Source organism: Scyliorhinus torazame, chromosome 17, assembly GCF_047496885.1.
Source record: "Scyliorhinus torazame isolate Kashiwa2021f chromosome 17, sScyTor2.1, whole genome shotgun sequence".
Taxonomy (NCBI): Eukaryota; Metazoa; Chordata; class Chondrichthyes; order Carcharhiniformes; family Scyliorhinidae; genus Scyliorhinus; species Scyliorhinus torazame.
Window position 1 is genome coordinate 157304356 of NC_092723.1, and position 18902 is coordinate 157323257.

The 18902-nt window shown below is 46.3% G+C and overlaps 1 protein-coding gene across 4 annotated transcripts in view; it reads left to right on the forward strand.

Moving 5' to 3' along the window:
- The window catches only part of tbc1d24 (TBC1 domain family, member 24), a 95478-nt gene that overhangs the window by 32861 nt on the left and 43715 nt on the right, over window positions 1-18902 (forward strand). Inside the window, exon 2 of one of the 4 annotated variants that reach the window (XM_072481391.1) lies at window positions 10731-10907. The exons of 1 other annotated variant lie outside the window; for it this stretch is intronic. The gene's annotated coding sequence lies outside the window, so the exon portion shown is untranslated. The remainder of the gene's footprint in view (window positions 1-10730; window positions 10908-18902) is intronic. 2 more of the 4 variants (XM_072481390.1, XM_072481392.1) reach the window with 2 other exon arrangements.

Genomic DNA, 18902 nt, shown 5'->3' on the forward strand with positions numbered 1-18902 from the left:
GAAGGGCCTGTACTGTGCTGTACAGTTCTATGTTCTATTAATCCTTTCCTTTTTTTGAGTGGTCCTGGTTGGGAGAGGGTTCTCCCCAGTTTGGGGGTTGCTCTGACAGCCCTCCTGTCCTGGAATGGGTTTCTCTGCTGATCGATGATTGGGACCAGTCTATACTGCTTTTGGTTCTTGGCCCCACAATATCCTGTTGTCCTCTTGAGCGAGGTACTGGTGCTAGTGATCCAGTGATCTGTTTTGTCCTTATCTGAGACTGAGAGGTGGGATTCTATGGGATCCTGAGTATTAAGGTTTGGTTGTGCCTGGTCCCCTCTCTATCTTTGTTTTTGCCACCTTGAAGGCAGTCTGTCCTGATCTGGATCTGGAGAAGAGTTTGCATTGTAAGAGTTAGCTGCTTTCTCCTTGGCACTGAGGTTCCCAGGGTATTGTTTTTTTCTGTGATTTTGTTTTGTAGCTATGGGTGAGATTGAAATGTCTATAATGTTGCCTGTATCCTGTTTGGGTGCAGACAGCTAATTTATCCATCCAGTGAGCATGTTTGGAATTTTGTCTCCGACTCATCCGGTCATATTTGTTCCCAATTATGTAATGACTATTGTTTTGTGCTGTACCTGCTGTTCATTGATACCTATCGCTATCTTTCTGCATTTGTTTGTTTGAGGCAAATTTTTGTAAAAATGGAAAATCTCAATCAATAAACATTTACAAAAAACAGAATTAATGAGGGAGCCCTTGAATGTTTCTAATAAATCTCTCAAATTAATTGGAGTTCCTTTCCGCCTACACACTTCTAAGAATTTGAGCCCATCATTCAGATGTGAATAGGCAGTTTATTTGCCAATTTAATTAACTGGTTTTGCCCTGCATAGAGAAGGTTAGGGTTTCAATCAAAGTCAAACAATGATTGAGAATAGCAAAACTATTTAGAGCTTTAGAGGAGTAAACTATGCTTGTTTATTCTGCATATCAATGTCCTGAGAGGCTGAAATGATCAGGCGGTTAAAAGTTTTGTAGTTTTTCAAGATCTTAAATTAATTTTTATGCCTAGAAGAACTTGTCTCTCCTCAAACTGGCAACACATCATAATGCAAGAAATCTGTTTTTTGTTTGTTTTGTGCTGTCTGTTGGGACTGACGAGACGTACCAAGACATGGACAGCATGTTCACACTGCAGCTGAGACCTAAGGTTTCCAAAACTCCACCCTGCATCATGTGTTTGTTGTGGACTAATTGATGATTGATTGCTATGATTAGCCAACAACTCAATTATCATTGTATCATGCAATTACCAAGATGATGGTAGGTAAACTGGATTGAACTTGATCTTGTTTTGTTTAAAAATTCCCCTGTTCCCAGGGTAGTGTGTTCTCCAGGTTGTTGAGATGACGAGGAAAAGCATGTTACATTCTGTACCAGGAGAATGAAACTTGGAGGGTGAGTAAACTGGACTACTGCTTCTAGCTGCTAAAAGTCTGGAACTTGAACAGGTGACTTGCCTTTTCCTCTCTTGTTGGGACAGAGCTGCAGTTGAACCACTGGTGCAGCAGCGCGGATACACTGTCATCCTGCTCCAGGCAGCAGGAGGAGAGAATATTGAAAATGAAATGAAAATCGCTTATTGTCACAAGTAGGCTTCAATGAAGTTACTGTGAAATATTGTGTATTTTTATTCTGTACTGACACTAATGGATTTTGGAAACTCCCTTTACAGGGGCTTAGAAGGGGAGCATTAACACAGAAATAGTGCAGCATGGCCGCACAGTGGTTATCACTGCTGCCTCACAGCAATGGGTCCCGGATTTGATTCTGACCTTGAGTGACAGTGTGGAGTCTACACATTCTCCTTGTGTCTGTGTGGATTTCCTCCAGGGGCTCTGGTTTCCCCCCCCTCAGTCGAGTGATGTGCAGGTTAGGTGGATTGGCCATGCTAGATTGCCCCTTAGTGTCCAAAGGTTAGGTGGGGTTACAGGGATGGGTGGGGGGAGTGGGCTTGGATAGGGTGCTCTTTCAGAGGATCAGTGCAGATTCGATGGGCCAAATAGCCTCCTTCTGCACTATAGATATTCTATCTAACAGAAATAATTGTTATGTAATCCTGTTTCTTTGCAGTAGTCTAGTTCACTGAACTGGTAAACCACAAACCTATAGCAATATTGTGGGATCCTTGGTTCAAATCTTACCATAGTAGAGGCTTTCAATAAAAAAAATCATCATCTTACTATTTTAACTTGCATTTTGTAATCTTAACATTTGGATAGATTCACCTCATCTTTTTTCCAATTAAGACTTACTTTTGATGGCGTTAGAGGAGGGATTGTGGTGTGAGGTGCTAAGGAGGGTGAATGCCTCAACCTTGTGTGCGAGGCTGGGATTGATACAGCTAAAGGGGATACACCAGGGCGCACCTGACAAAGTCAAGGATGAGCCGGCTGTTTGAGGGGAAACGAATATTTGTGGGAGGGGGCCAGCCAATCATATAAATATGTTCTGGTCCTGCCCGAAATTGGAGAAATTTTGTAGGTTGTCAGCGGTCTTGCTTGTGCACTTGGAGCCTAGTCCCCTGGGGGCCATATTCGGGTTGTCAGACCTGCTGGAGTTGCAGGTGAGAGCGGAGGCCAATATTTTAGCCTTCGTCTCACTGATTGCTCGCAGGCGGGATTTGTTGGGGTAGAGGTTAGCTTCTCCACCCTGTGCGTCGGTGTGGCTGGGGGATCTAATGGAGTTCCTGCATTTAGAGACGGTGAAATTTGCCCTAAGAGTTCCACAAGTGTGACCACAATTCTGTAAGTGTGACCACAATTCTGTAAGTTTTAGGGTACTTTTGGATAGGGATGAAGGTAACCCTCGTGTTAAAGGAGAGGGAGAACGGGACGGTCTGGAACGCCGCCTGCTGGCCCTGCAGTCTAAAAATCTCCTGGTCTCCCGCTGGCAGGAGGTCCTTCCCGACGCACTCCACTCCATCCGATCGCTCCTCTGCACCGCAACTATTGAGACCCCTCATGAACGTGTGTTTGCCTTCCCCGTGGAAGTCCATCACTGGGGTCTCGTTTCCAACATGGCTGACAGTTCCTGGACCCGTCCTCCGGAAGCATGTGCGGACCCATAAGTCAGGCCCCTTGGCCGAAAAGGTCCACCTCTTGCATGCAAACCCGCAGTACGCCTACGTGGCACATCCCGACAGGCACCAGGACACAGTCTCCCTCCAGGACCTGGCACCCGTTGGATCCCCACTCCCGACCCTCGTCCTGACTGCAGGCGGCGTATAAAAGTGTGTGCTCTCCGATGCTGCAGCCATTCTGGTTCCAGCTACAGAAGGCACAACATCTTGCTCAATAAAGCCTCGATTGTTCCACCATTCTCGTCTTGTGGTAATTGACGGTGCATCAGAGGAAACGTAGCTCATCAGATTAGTAAGTTCATGGATGACACCAAGGTTGGTGGAGTGGCAGATAGTGTTGAGGATTGTCAGAGGATACAGCACATGGGATGAGGCTAAAACTAGAAGCCCTAAATTCAAGATATTTACCAATAAATCCAATAGAAATTGAGAAATGTCTTTACTTGCAGGGTCCGAGGAGGGTTCGCAGGACAGTAACACATCTGAAATCTATGGCAGATTCTATCAGAAGAAGTAAGCTCAATGGATGGAGTGAAAGCAAAGTGGGAGAGGGAGCTAGGCCCAGTGGTAGATGATGAGGTGTGGAGTGAGGCCCTTCACAGGGTGAACTCCATGTCCTAGTGTTTGAGGTTGGGCTTGATTCAGCTTAAGGTAGTTTTTAGGGCACACTCAACCAAGGAGAGGACAAGTAATTTTTTTCCCCCCGAGGTGGACGGTAGGTGTGAGCGGTGCTCCAGGGGCCTGGCAAACCTCACACATGTTCTGATCCTGTCCCAAACCTGTGAGCTTTTGGGTTTCCTTCTTTAGCAACATGTCGGCGATTCTTGATATTGAACGAATCTTGCCCTTTGGTTGCATCTTTGGGGTGTTAGATTCACAGGGGCTGTAGATGACGACGGAGGCAGAAGTCCTTGCCTTTGCTTGGTTGATCATCCGGAGGTGAGTCCTGCTGGGGTGGAGGACTTCAGCCCCACCAAGTGCCCAGGCATGGTTAGGGGATCTAATGGAGTTTTTATACCTAAAGAAGGTTAAGTACACCATGAGGGGATCAGTCAAAGGGTCCTATCAGAGGAAACGGTCTTTTATTACTTACCTCAAGGAACTAATAACCATCAGTTGCTGGGCGAGAGGGTGGATGGGGGGGTTGTGGTGTATAGGATTGTGTTCTGTTTTGTAGTTTTCTTTCTCTTGTTTGATGTTTCAAGGGTTTTGTAAAGGTATATGGTTTGTACGGTCTTGTAAAATTGTAAACTTTAATAAAAATATATTTTTTAAACATCAAAGAAAAAGCTTTATAATTATCCATTAAACAGTTCTTAAACAAAAGGAAAACACTTGAACATACTATCAACTCCTGCCACTAATTCCAATTAAGCACCCAAATACAGTTCAAATGTCACTTATAAATAAATTTAACAAACAGGTTGTTTAGCTGTGTAGTGACCTTTGGAGAGAATTCCTTTCAAGAGCAGATCCAGTACACTTTTGCTCAACTTAACAGCGTTTGGCAAAACTGCTGTTCAACGTAACATCCTATAACAGACTGCAAAAATACAGACAGACCTGGCTCCTCCTATCAATTACATCATCTGTCACCCACTAAGTTCCACAACCTGCTTAGCTAAATTCAATCCCTCAAAAATTATCTACACTCCAGGGAGCCATCCAAAAATATAAACAATGCCCCATTAACCTTTTGTCTGCCACCACGTATGTGGTAAAAATCAGTAATTATCTCACCTTTTATGACTTAATTACAGCTTTAGCAGACACATTGCCTGCACGTATTTCAAACCTGTGTTTTTAGTAACATTATTATCACAAAAATAAAATATATTATGTAACACTTTCACAATGTAAAACTTTGCTGTTAATACCTCCCTAGTCCGCAACTTCCATCACTCGGAAGCCATTCCTTACTCATCGCGCAGTCAAAATCCTTGGACTTGCTCCCTAACAGCACTATGGGAATACCTTCACCACACAGGCTGCAGTGTTTCAAGATGTCCCAATACCACTTTCTCAGGGCAATTAGAGAAGGGCAATAATTGCTAGCCTTGCTAGTGACACCTGCAGTCAAAGATTTTAGTGATTTACATTGTTGTGTTTTTTGTTCTGCAGTCAATGACTGTTGATATTCCCAGATTAGGTATGCATTCCATTGTATAACTTCCCAAATGCAACTTGGTTAGCATTCTTCCTTTATCTCTCAGTAGGGTTGACTACTACAGCTTTTTGTAAGAGAGGTACTGCATGTTCCTATTGAATTGGGTCATAATCCATTGAGTTTGGAGCTGCAAAAGATCTGTTGTGTATGTTGTGCCAAATGTACAACATGTACTCATCAAACTGCCGTATGGATCATTCCAGACACCATGAAGTGCAAACTCTTCGTTTTTGCTTTGCTGATTATTTTGTACATTTAAAAAAAAATTAGAGTAACCAATTTTTTTTTTCCACTTAAGGGACAATTTATCATGGCCAATCAACCTACCCTGCTCATCTTTGGCTTGTGGGGGTGAGACACACACAGACACGGGAAGAATGTGCAAACTCCACACGGACAATGACCCGGGGCCGGGATCGAAACTGGGTCCTTGGTGGCATGAAGTCGCAGTGCTAACCACTGCCCTTTTTACATTCTTTCTGTTCTTTTCTGAACTTCCCTTTATTAAAATCAAACTTAATTTCTTCCATTGTCATTGACGCTGCAATGATGCCTGGTTTTAAATAGCCCTATAAGTAACTGATTATAATTAGTCTACTATCTTGCTCATCTTCAACCTACTTTGTGGAACTTTTTGTTGGCATCTTAGGTATTCTATCACTTCAATGTATTTATTTTACAAACATGGGAGAAGAAAGCACAAGAAATAGAGGAAAACACGGGATTTCAGAAGATGATTGAAGAGCTGGAGGAGGTTAGGTGGGATGTTTGAGGTCAGGATTTTATAAATGTTTTATTGAAAATTTTTTCCCAAACAACAATTTTTCCCCTCTTACAAAGCAAACGCAACAATAACAATACAGAAATTTTAAACAATACACAAGTAACAAAACCCCTTTATCTTTGACCTAAACTAAACCCCCCCTCCCCCCCCCCCCCCCCCCCCTCCCCCTGGGTTGCTGCTGCTGGTCATCTGTCTTCCCTCTAACGTTCCCCTAGGTAGTCGAGAAATGGCTGCCACCGCCTGGTGAACCCTTGAGCCGATCCTCTCAGGGCAAACTTTATCTGCTCCAGTTTAATGAACCCCGCCATATCATTTACCCAGGCCTCCAGTCCGGGGGGTTTCGCCTCCTTCCACATGAGTAGGATCCTGCGCCGGGCTACTAGGGACGCAAAGGCCACAACGTCGGCCTCTTTCGCCTCCGAGGTCAGGATTTTAAACACAATTTAAAATTTGCATTTTGAGGCCGAGGCAACAACAGTGGGTTTAGTGTGGGGCTAGAATATAATGCAGAGTTTTGGATGAGTTGAAGTTTACAGAGCTTAACTTGTGAACTTAATTGTGGAATTGGCAAGTGATCGAGAGCTGTCTTGTTATACCCAAATAACTAATGAGTGCACCAGCTCTCGTGCTACAGTTTTTGTGTTTACTGTGTTTTCAGTTTAAAATATTATTGAAATGCATGCAGTGGATATCAAACATTTAATGTAATATAGTTTACCTTGTGGCCCAGTTGTTGAGTATTAGATTTTTCAATCAAGGGATTCCCATTTATATTCTATTACCAATGCTAGTTCTTACACTAGTAATTCTAGGCCTCTCAGCTGGCATTGCTTGGAAATTAAAAGTAGTCTTACACAACTGACGCCTTTCTGCAAGAAATACACATTCTTGGCCTGGTGTAAGTGAAAAATGGGCACACCAATACATGCAGCCTTTGATTAAGTTCTTCCTGTGGAAGATTATTTATCAACCAACAATCCCAAAGCTGCCATGTATGGTTAGGTTGAAAGTTTCATCTACTCATGACCTTAAACCATATCGTTGTTGAAAATCTGGTTACTATTGCTGTGTTACCTCTGGTGACATGCTGCCAGTCATCTGCACCATGTTATATCACTGCACATCAACTGAGGTTTAAGCAGAAGCGTTGTATTGCAGCATGAACATCCAGTGATACTACAGTATCTGAAATCCTCCACTAAAACCAAACTAGCACATAGGGGAACCACACTGCAGTTCAATATTCTTGAGGTATGGAGTGAGCTCAACCTGGGTTCCTATTCAGTTGCAGAACCTGAAAACTCTGCATGGGTGGACAATGGGCGGTCACATGTTTGAGATGAAATGGTCACATATTTGAGATGGGATTCCTGTCCTCCACAATCAACCAACAATAAATGTTGGACTCTTGGATTGAATACTGGTGGGTGCTCATGAGTGGAACTCAGTATGGACTGCTCCTTCTACAGAGATGGGGAGACCCTGTGAGAAAGTAGAAACCAAAACAGACACTTGCATTTTGAAACAACATCTTTTCCCAAGACTATTACATGTGTTTGAGTACCACTGTGAAAGCTTGTATTTGCTACTAGAAAGCAAACCCATTGCGCACCCAGAGCACACAATATAAGCTGCTTTCATTCAGTTTTGCAATTTTGAGTACACATTTTGTATTACTTTGTGATCCAAAATCAAACACAAAACTTACAACCTTGAAATTTAAACTCATCAAATCGACAGAAGTAGAGTTGCAAAAGAGGTGGGTTCAAGTGATTGTTTTTAAATGTATTCCAAACTGAAATAGCTTTGCTACTTGGAGATGAGTTATCACCATCTTTGGTGGTGTGACCTAGAGGTTAATGCGCTTAATGTTCAACACTAGTTTGTTTATACTGCTTTGAAGGTATTTGTCTGAACTAAAGATCTCTGGATAAAGACAGTTGTTCTAGCCTTTGTGATCTGTGAACACACTTGTGTGTTGACTCTTAAACACTCAGGATGATGTAACCTCATCAACACTCAAAACTTGGAAAATAACTCTGCAGCTGCAACACCATTGCATCCCTTTATTTTGGCAATCCTTGAATCCACACAAACATGTTGGTTCAAATGGAACACAGTTGGAATCTAGCCAAACATTTATCTGATTTATGCTGGATAATAAGCAGCTTTCTTTTTAAATATTTTTATTCAGAAACATTTTTCATTATAACAAGGTAAAACAATAACATATAACAAAACACCACCTCCAAAAACAAACAAAACTTGACAAAAAACAGCCCCTCCCTCAGCAACTGACGGTGACTAATTCCCTGAAAAGGGAGATGAAAGGCTGCCACCTCAAGTAGAACCCTTCCACCAGCCCCCTCATAGTATCCTTAAACTCCTCAAGATACAAGCATTCTATCAGATCACTCAGCCAGGCCGAGGCATTAGTATAGGGGACTTTCACCTGAGTAGAACCCGCCTCCAGGCTATTAATGAGGCAAGGTCGTCCGTCCGCCTTCACCCCTGCCTGTAGCACCGGCAAGTCCAATGCTCCAAAAAATAGCCACTAATAGTTATTGCTGCAGCTGAATAACCAGACTCCCCGACATTGTGCTGAAAAAGGAGATGCAGAAGCTTACAAGTTTAGGGCAAGACCAAAACATGTGCTTATGGTTCATAGAATCAGAATTTACAGTGCAGAAGGAGGCCATTCAGCCCATCGAGTCTGCCCAGCCCTTGGAAGGAGCACCCCACTTAAAACCCAGTCTTCCAACCTATCCCCGTAACCCCACCTAACCTTTTTGGACACTAAGGGCAATTTAGCATGGCCAATCCACCTAACCTGCACGTCTTTCGGGACTTGTGGGAGGAAACCCACGCAGACACGGGGAGAACGTGCAGACTCAACACAGACAGTGACCCAAGCCGGGAATCGAACCTGGCACCCTGGAGCTGTGAAGCAACTGTGCTAACCACTGTGCTACCGTGCTGCTCATTAGGGTTAGGCCACTAGGGTTCACCGGTCCCCTAGCACAATGATCACATCTATCGTCCATCCCCGAGAAGAATCCACTCCGCGCCCTGACGAAGTGTGCCCTGTACACCACCTTGAACTGGATCAAGCTGAGCCTAGCACAGAGGTGAAGTTGACCATGTGAAGAGCCTCACTCCACCCTACCCCCACCCACCCCCCATCGAAAACCAGGCCAGTATACCCTCCCACTTTCTCTTTACTTCCTCCAACGAAGCCTGCTCTGTCGACAGGGTGGCACAAGGCACAGTGGTTAGCACTGCTGCCTCACAGCTCCAGGGTCCCAGGTTCAATTCCGGCCTCGGGTGACTGTCTGGAGTTTTCATTTTCTCCCCGTGTCTGCGTGGGTTTCCTCCGGGTGCTCCGGTTTCCTCCCACTGTCCAAAAATGTGCAGGTTTGGTGGAATGGCCATGCTAAATTTCCCCTTTGTGTCAAAAAGGTTAGGTGGTTTTACTGGGTTACGGAGATATGGTGGAGGCATGGGCTTAAGTAGGGTGCTCTTTCGGTGCAGACCCGATGGACTGAATGGCCTCCTTCTGCACTCATTTCTATGAGGATCCGGCCATCGATATTTGAAACCCTCCCCTCGCCCAACTGGGCCATAGACAAGATCCTATCCAAGAGTGAGGGTGACAGTGTCGGGTAAATAAAGGCATCTCATTACACAAAAAGTCACAATCTTGCAAGTACCTAAATATCTTCGTTTTCAGGAGCTGGAACGTCTCGAACAACAACTCAATAGCGGCGAAGCTCCTTTCAATAAACATGTCCCCAAACCTCTCCAATCCGCCCTCGCCCAAACCTGAATGATGATTCCAAGCCAGATGGCGCAAACAAATGGTTCCTGCAAATAGGGGCCAACGTCGACATGGAGCCCAGCCTAACATGCTGCCTAAATTGCCTCCAAATCCTCAATGTGGCTACCACTACCAGGCTCGTAGTGAATCCTGCAGGGACAAAAGGAAGCAGGGCAGTGACCAGGGCCCTCAGAGTCAAACCTCTACACAAGCCCGGCTCCATCGGATGCCATGAAGAACCTGGATCCCTAAACCACCCCAACACCTTCTCAACACGTGGTAGTACCAACCTTCCCCCCCCCCCCCACCCCCCCAAGCTCCCCCTTTCTCTCTGTAGAAATGTCCTACGAGTACATGGGGTCCTAGAATAGAATCCTTAATAATAATAATAATAATAATAATAATCTTTACTGTCACAAGTAGACTTACATTAATACTGCAGTAACAAGTTACTGTGAAAAGCTCCTAGTTGCTACATTCCGGCGCCTGTTCGGGTACACAGAGGGAGAATTCAGAATGTCCAAATTACCTAACAGCAAGTCTTTCAGGACTTGTGGGAGGAAACTGGAGCACCTGGAGGAAACCCACGCAGACACAGGGAGAACGTGTAGATTCCACACAGCCAGGAATCGAACCCTGGAGCTGTGACGCAACAGTGCTACCTACTGTGCTACCAGAAGAATGCCATTCGGCCCATCGGGTCTGCACCAACAGTCTGAAGGAGCACCCTACCTAGGCCCAATCGCCTGCGCAAACCCCCTAACTCCACCTAACCATTGGACACTGAGGGCAATTTATGATGGCCAATCCAACTAACCTGCAAATCTTTGTATTGTAGGAGGAAACCGAAGCACCCGAAGGAAACCCATACAGATGAGGAGAATGCAAACTCCACACAGTCAACCGAGGTCGGAATCAAGCCCAGATTCTTGGTATGAGGCAGCAGTGCTAACTACTGTGTCACAGTCTTGCCCTCCCAAATGAAGGAGGATACAATTTTATTGACACTACAAAAGTAAGATTTGGGGAGAAAGTCTGGGAGACACTGAAACAAAAACAAAAATCTTGGGAGGACGTGCATTTTCACAGTCCGCACCCTGCCCGCAAAGGACAAAGGGAGGACATTTTCAAGTTGGCCTTGATCCCATTCACCAGACTTAACAAAGTTACATTTGTGGAGCGAGGCCCAATCGTGGGCAATGCAGGATTCCCAGATAACGGAAGCTTGACCTGGCCAGGCAAAATGGCAATTTCTCCAGATCAGCTCCCCTCCTGGGGGACCCACGGGAAAGTATTCACGTTTGCCCAAACTCAGTTTATACCCCAAGAAAGAGCCAAAACATAGCTTTATTATCTCCCCTACATTGGAGAGTGGATCAGTGATATACAGAAGCCAATCATTCGCATATTAAGACACCCTATGCACCCCCTACCCCCCCCGTTCTATCCCCTTCCACCCATTGGACAATTTCAACCTCATGGCCAGAGGCTGTAGTGCCACGGCAAACAAAAGAGGAGACAATGGACAACCCTGCCTTGTATCCCTTTTTAATTGAAAGTAACCTGTACTCGGGTCGTTTGTACGTGCATTTGCGGTGGGGGCCTTGTACAGGAGCCGAATCCATGATATAAATATTGACCCAAAGCCAAACCTTCCAAGATAAAAGCAGATTACTGCAGATGCTGGAATCGGAAACAAAAACAGAAAATACTGGACAATCTCAGCAGGTCTGACAGCACCTGTGGAGAGAGAAGGGAGCTAACGTTCCGAATCTGGATGACTGGATGTGTTTTGACAAAGAGTCACCCAGACTCGAAACGGTAGCTCCCAAACATAGAACAGTACAGCACAGAACAGGCCCTTCGGCCCTCGATGTTGTGCCGAGCTTTGAACCTTCCAAGAATTTCAGGACGGCATGATGGCACAATACCACACAGTATCGAGGACCTGGGTTCGATCCCGGCCCCCGGTCACTAACCATGTGGAGTTTGCACATTCTCCCCCTGCATGCAACACCACAACCCAAAAAGGTGTGTAGGGTAGGTGAATTGGCCAGACTAAATTGCCCTTTAATTGGGAAAAAAAAGAATTGGGTACTCGTTTTTAAAAAATAAAATAAATAAATTTAATTTTTAAAAAAAGATAAATAAATCATTTCAAATAGGGTACCCCCACTCAACCCTTTTTCAGCGTCTAGTGAAATAATCACCTCTGGCTTAGGTACTGGGGAGGGGGACAGAACAACATTAAACAATCTTTGTATGTTGGTCGATAACTGCCCGCCCTTAACAAAACCACTGCCCGCCCTTAAAACCAGCCTGCTCCTCCGAAATCACCCCCGGAAGGCAGGGATCGAAATGCATTGCCAACACCTTCGCCAATAACTTAGCGTCATCGTTTAGCAACAGAATGGGTTGGTACGACCCACACTGCATAGGATCCTTATCCTTCTTCAGGATCAGAGAAATTGATGCCTGCGTCAGCATGGCCGGCAACACTCCCCGGACCAAGGAATCACTGAACATATCCAACAACAGTGGGGTCAACTGACCAGCAAACCTTTCATAAAATTTGATAGGGAACACATCCAGACCTAGAGCTTTATCTGACTGAATTAATCCGACATACTTATAACTTCTTGCGGTCCCATTCTCACCTCCAACTCCTCCCTTCTCCCCTGCCCCACTATCGGGAAGGACACCCCTTTCAAAAACTGGATCATTGACAGTCTCTCCTCTGGAGGCTCTGACTTGTATAGCTCTCGATAAAAGGCCTCAAATGCCACGTTAACTTTCCATGAGATGAACCAACTCGCGACTCTAATCCCTTATCTGCTCTATCTCCCGGGAGGCAGCCTGGCATCTCAGATGGTGCGCCAAAAGATAATAATGATGACTAGCCTTCTCCCCATATTTGTAGAAGGTTCCCCTTGATCGCCACAGCTGGTTTACTGCCTTGCCTGTCGAGAGCAACTCAAACTCTGTCTGCAGTTTCTTCCTACTTGCCAGCAGCTCTGGTGTCTGTGCAATCGACTACTGGTGGTCCACCTCGGGAATGGAATCCATCAGACTTTGCCTGTCCACCCTACCAGATTTATCCTTGTGCGCCTCTAATCACCCACCGCCTTCAGAGCTTCTCACAACATGGAAGGAGAAACCTTGTTCCTATTGACCTCATTGTATTCCCCATAGAATCCGTTGTCCACCAGCAATGCCGTGTCCAATCCCCATGGGGGGTCACTGAGCAGCAGGGCCCGGCTCCAACATTAGATCCATAAATTGCGGAGCATGATCCGAGATAACGATCGCTGAGTACCCTGCCCCCTTCACCTCAGGAAGAAGAGACGGTACTGCCCCCCATAAAGAAGTCAATACAGGAGTAGAGCCGACTGACGTGTGAGAAAAAAGAAAACTCCTTATCCCTTGGGTACATAAATCTCCACAGGTCTGCCCCCCCCAATCTGCTCTATAAAAACCAATATTGCCTTCACTACTCCGGATGGATTTGGGACTTAGCCTATCCAACCTAGAATCTGAAACGCAATTGAAGTCCCAAAATTAGTTGATGTGAATCCAGCTCCGGGATAGGCGCCAACACCTTATTAATAAACACCGATTTCCTTTGGTGGCACCTGCCTGAGGACTGGTTTGTTTTTGGCCCTTCTTGCCTGTTTTACGGGGGTGGTGCAGGTGGAAAAGTAGTAATATTGAAGGACTAGGATTTCCCCTCCGGTGGGTGATGTTGAAGAGTTACCAGGCAAGGAGCATGTCGAGCATTCTTTGTACCTGGAATACCAAGGGGCATTCTTCGTACCTGGAGCACACGTGTGACACAGGAGGGGAACAGATTGCGGAGGAATCTGTGGTGTCGTTGCCCACATAGTGGTTGACTGAAAAGTTCGCCGAGTTCCTAACAGCCAAATTCAAAAAGCAAAGGCTGGCGGTCACTGTGACTTGGCGAGAGTGGCAGAGCCAATTCGGGTTGCTCTGGAGAGGGTGGAAAAGTGACTGGAGATGCAGGTTGCATTGATCCAGAAGGTGGAGGAGATGGTTGCTGACCACAAGGATCGTATTGCCTCTTTGAAGCAGAGATTTTAATGATGTCGTAGGGGTAAAATAAGCTGAAGGTGACGATCGATAATCTGAAGAACCGCTCAAGGAGGCAGAACTTGAGGATTGTGGGGCTGCCCGAAGGCATTGAGGTGCGCGAACCACAGAATATGTGGCCAAGATGTTTGAACAATTGGTGGGGGGGAAGGGGTCTTTGACCGCCCTCCTGAAGTAGACCGGGCCCATCGGTCATTGAGGAAGAGGGCAATAGGTGGGGAGCCACCAAGGGCGATTATCGTATGGCTCCATCAATATTTGGAAAAGGAACAGATGAGGTGGCCAAAGAAAACCTGTGAATGTAGCTGGGAAGGCCATACTGTCCAAATAATCAGGACGTGGGAGGGGCTGGCAAAGTGGCGAGTGGGGGTATAGGCACTGGGTGTATTAAAACACTTGGGGGTGGGGGGGAGAGACGTGGGTATGGAGGAGTTTGGGTCACGTGAAGAAAGAAGGGTTGGGCGGGGGGGCATTGTGGGCTTTTTGTAAATAAAGTTTGTGTTTGGCCTCCGGTAGGGGTCACCCTGCTGCAGAAAAGCTGGTTAATGGAAGTGAAATGGAGCAGGTGGGGGAGCCATGGCTGGCTATTTGGGGGGATGGAGGTTGATTTTTTTTCTGTGTTTTTTTGTTTTTTGTGTGGGTTGGACAGCAAACCTGGGGCAGTGGGGCCTTTTTTTGTTTTAGATGGGGGAAGGATTGGGGGTAGGGGTGGGTCGCCAACGACATAAGCTTCTTTATGGAATCATTGGACGGAGGGAGGTGGTGGAGACAATCTTGGGTGGGCCCGGGAGGCGTGTGAGGTAGGGACTTGGAGGAACCCATTAGGATTCTTTTCACATTGAATGTGGGCATGAAGCCCTTGACGGGTCAGGAAACTGAGGTGATAATATATTTGGATGGGGAGAGGGTGTTTGACTGGATGTAATGGGAGTATCTTTTCGAGGTATGCTTTTGGAGATCATTGGCTGGATTAGGTTGTTGTACAGGGCCCCCAAGGCTATTGTTCGCACTAACGCAACAAGTTTGAGGTATTTTCACTTACACTGGTGTACAAGGCAGGAATGTCTACTTTCCCCGTGCATTTTGCATTGGCAATTGAGCCATTGGCGATGGTGCTTGGGGCATCAACAGAGTGGAGGGGAATAGTGGTGGGGACATCATGTGTCCCTATATGTGGTCAACTTGCTGTTATATGTGACGGGCCCGATCTCTAGTATGAGTAGGATTGTGTAGATGCTGACTAAATTTGGCTCTTTTTTGGGGCACAAAGTAAATGTGGGCCTGGAGATGTTACCGTTTCGGTTGGTCAGTTTGAGTTTTCGGTATCTGGCGCATTGCGGGGCTCTTTTGCACAAATTGAACGTGGTCAACTTGGTAGAGGGGGTGAAGGAGGATTTAAAGCGGTGGGATGTTCACCCACTATCGTTGACAGAGTTTGTTCAAACCGTAAAAATGAGGATCCTTCCGAAGATTTTACTTATTTTGCAGAATCTTCTGATTTTCCTGCCAAAATCTTTTTCGGGAGGGTAAATAGGATCATTTTGGTCTTTGTATATGGGCAGGGAAGGTGCCTCATTTTTGAAAAGCCTTTTTTCCCCCATAAATTTAGAGTACACAATTCATTTTTTCCAATTAAGGGGCAATTTAGCATGGCCAATCCACCTAGCCTGCACATCTTTGGGTTGTGGGGGTGAGACCCACGCAAACACGGGGAGAATGTGCAAACTCCACATGGACAGTGACCCAGAGCCGGAATCAAACCTGGGACCTCACGCCGTGAGGCAGCAGGGCTAACCCACTGTGCCACCGTGTTGCCCAACGCTGGTATCATTATAACGTTAGGCAGCCGCCTAAAATTGAACGTCAGGTGCCTGCCTTTCACAAATCCTGTCTGATCCTCCCCGATTACCTCCAGGACACAATCTTCTATTCGAATGGCCAAGATCTTTGCCAGCATCTACATTCAAGAGGGAGATTGGCCTGTACGATCCACAGCTCTCCGGGTCCTTGTCTCGCTTCAGGATGAGAGAAATTGATACCTTCGATAGTGTTGGGGGGAACACTCCCAGCTCCTTGGACTCATTAAAAGCCTTAACCAGAAGCGATCCCAGTAACCCAGAAAACTTTTTATAAAATTTCACTGGGAATCCGTCAGGTTCTGGGGCCTTACCCGATTGCATCGCCCCCAATCCTTTTATCACTTCCCCGAGCCCATTTGGGCCCCCCAGGACTTCCACCAGCTCCTCATCTACCTTCGGAAACTAACCTCTCCAGGAATTGATTCACACCCTCCTCCCCGACCGGGGGCTCTGACCCATATAGTCGACTATAGAATTCACGGAACATGTCATTAACCGCCCCTGCGTCCATCACTACCTTCCCCCTCATATCCTTTATTTTCCCTATTTCGCCGCCTCCTGCTTCCTGAGCTGATGTGCCAGCATCCTGCTAGCTTTCTCCCCATATTCCTATATTGCCCCTTTTACCCTCCTCAGCTGTCCCTCCGCCTTACCTGTGGAAAGGAGCCCAAATTCCATTTGGAGTCTCTGACGATCCTTCAGGAGCTCCTCATCAGGAGATTCCACATATCTCCTGTCCACCTGTAAGATTTCTCCTACCAACCTGTCCAGCTCCGCCGTTCAGTCTTATCCCTATGGGCCCAAATCAAAATACATTACCCTCTAATAACTGCCTTCAATGCCGCCCACACCACCCCAGCCGCGGTCGTTCCCATATCATTGTTCTTTATATATCCCCGAATGGCCTCCCTCACTCGCTTACAGATCTCGTCGTCCTGCATCTAATCTCCACTGCGGTCGCTGGGACTTTCCCGTGCTTACCCATAGGTCTATCCAATGTGGCGCGTGGTCTGACACCAAAATTGCTGAGTACTCCGTGTCCTCCACCCCCGCTAACAGTGTTTTACCCAGTACAAAGAAATCTATCCTAGAGTATACCATGTGCATATGCGAGTAGAATGAATATTCCTTGCTCCTTGGTCTCCCGATTCTCCATGGATCAACCCCTCCCATGCTCTCCATAAACCCCCGCAGTTCTTTCCCCATTGCTGATACATTCCCTGACCTAGAACTCAACAAGTCCATTCTCGGATCCACGACCATGTTGAAGTCATTCCCCATAACCAACTGATGCGAGTCAAGTTCCGGGATGTTTCCCAGCACCTACCTGACAAATGCGACATCATCCCAGTTGGGGGCATATATATTTACCAACACCACTCCCATTCCCTCCAGTTTCCCACTAGCCATAATAAATCTGCCTCCCGGGCCTGCCTCTATCTTCTCCACCTCAAATGCCACCTTTTTGTTAATCAGGATGGCCAACCCCCTTGTTTTAAATTCCAGTTCTGAATGGAATACCTGTCCGACCCATCCCTTCTTCAGTCTAACCTGGTCTCCCAGCTTCAAGTGTGTCTCCTGTGTTATGGGCCTGGGTTCAGAGAACCCCAAAGTGTAGCATGGAGTTCACCTGACCCCCAACTTTTAATAGATTGTGGTATGGGGAGCACACGGCCCACTCTACAGGTGTGGTAGAGCAGAAATGGAAAAGTATTTTTTATAGCAAAACAATGTTTATTCTATGAATTCAAGTTAACCTTTTTAAAACATACAGTGAACTTACAACATCTTATCAGTCTCATCACCTTCAAACAGAGCCAAACACAATAGAAGAAAAATCAAACAGGAGAAGAGAAGATTATGCATGCAGAAACTCAAACGTCTTTATTTTTGTTCCCTAGAACATCGCAACTTTAAAACTTTTTTACTGTATCTCGGTACATATAACAACGAATCAAATCAATCAGAGACATCCTTCTTTTCCCGATCAACACAGCTTAAGTTACAGTGAAAGGCTGAGATTCTATAAATATAAAGCAACACAAAACTTTTAACTCAGCCCACTACCATCTAGATTTTAAAGTCTTTATGCCTCTCTACCAGATTATTGTCTTTCATGAAGGTCGTCACTTCTTCTGGTGAGCCAAAATACAGTTCCCAGTTCTCGTGGGTCACCCAAAGACGGGCCGAGTAGAGCAGTCCGAATTTTATGTCCTTTGTATACAGGGCCGCCTTAACCTTATTAAATCTCGCCCTCCGCTTTGCGAGTTCTGCTCCCAAGTCTTGATACACCCGGATCTTTGAACCGTTTTGTCTGCCTGGCCCACCTCATAATGCGTTCCTTGTCCAGGAACCGTTGCAGCCACACCACCATCGCCCTCGGGGGCTCACGACCCTGGGGCTTATGCCTGGGCACCCTGTGAGCCTGGTCCACCTCTAATTGCCTGTCAAACACATCTTCCCCGAGCATCTTCTCCAGCATCTTCCCCACATACGCACCGGCATCCCATCCCTCCTTTCCCTCTGGCAGCCCGACGATCTGGATATTCTGCCTGTGCGAAAGATTCTCCTGGTCCTCCACTTTCTCCAACAACCATTTCCTGCCGATCCTGTAAAATATTAATTTCCAATGCCATCGCAGTGGACTGCTCCTCTTGTTCCGCCGCAAGCTCTGTGGTGAACCACTGTAATAGGAGATGTAAGGTAGGACCTGCACTACAGGTTCGCCGGTAGCTCCTGCCGGCTGCTCCACCCACGGAGAACTGTATAAATATGCATGACCTCCAGTGCCCTGCCGTTTCACCAGCTGCAGCAGGAGGCAACACATCTGACTGTAATAAAGCCACAGTTGTACCCAACATTAGTCTTTGTGCAATTGATCATGCATCAATTTATTACAGTCAGATTTTCCACAGAATGGATATCCGAATTAAGCCCGATCGCCTGCAGCTGGATCCGCACTCGCCCGACGCCAGGAAAGACTTTACTCACTGGCTAGTATGTTTCGAGGCTTACATCAACGCGGCGGATCCCGAGCCAACGGA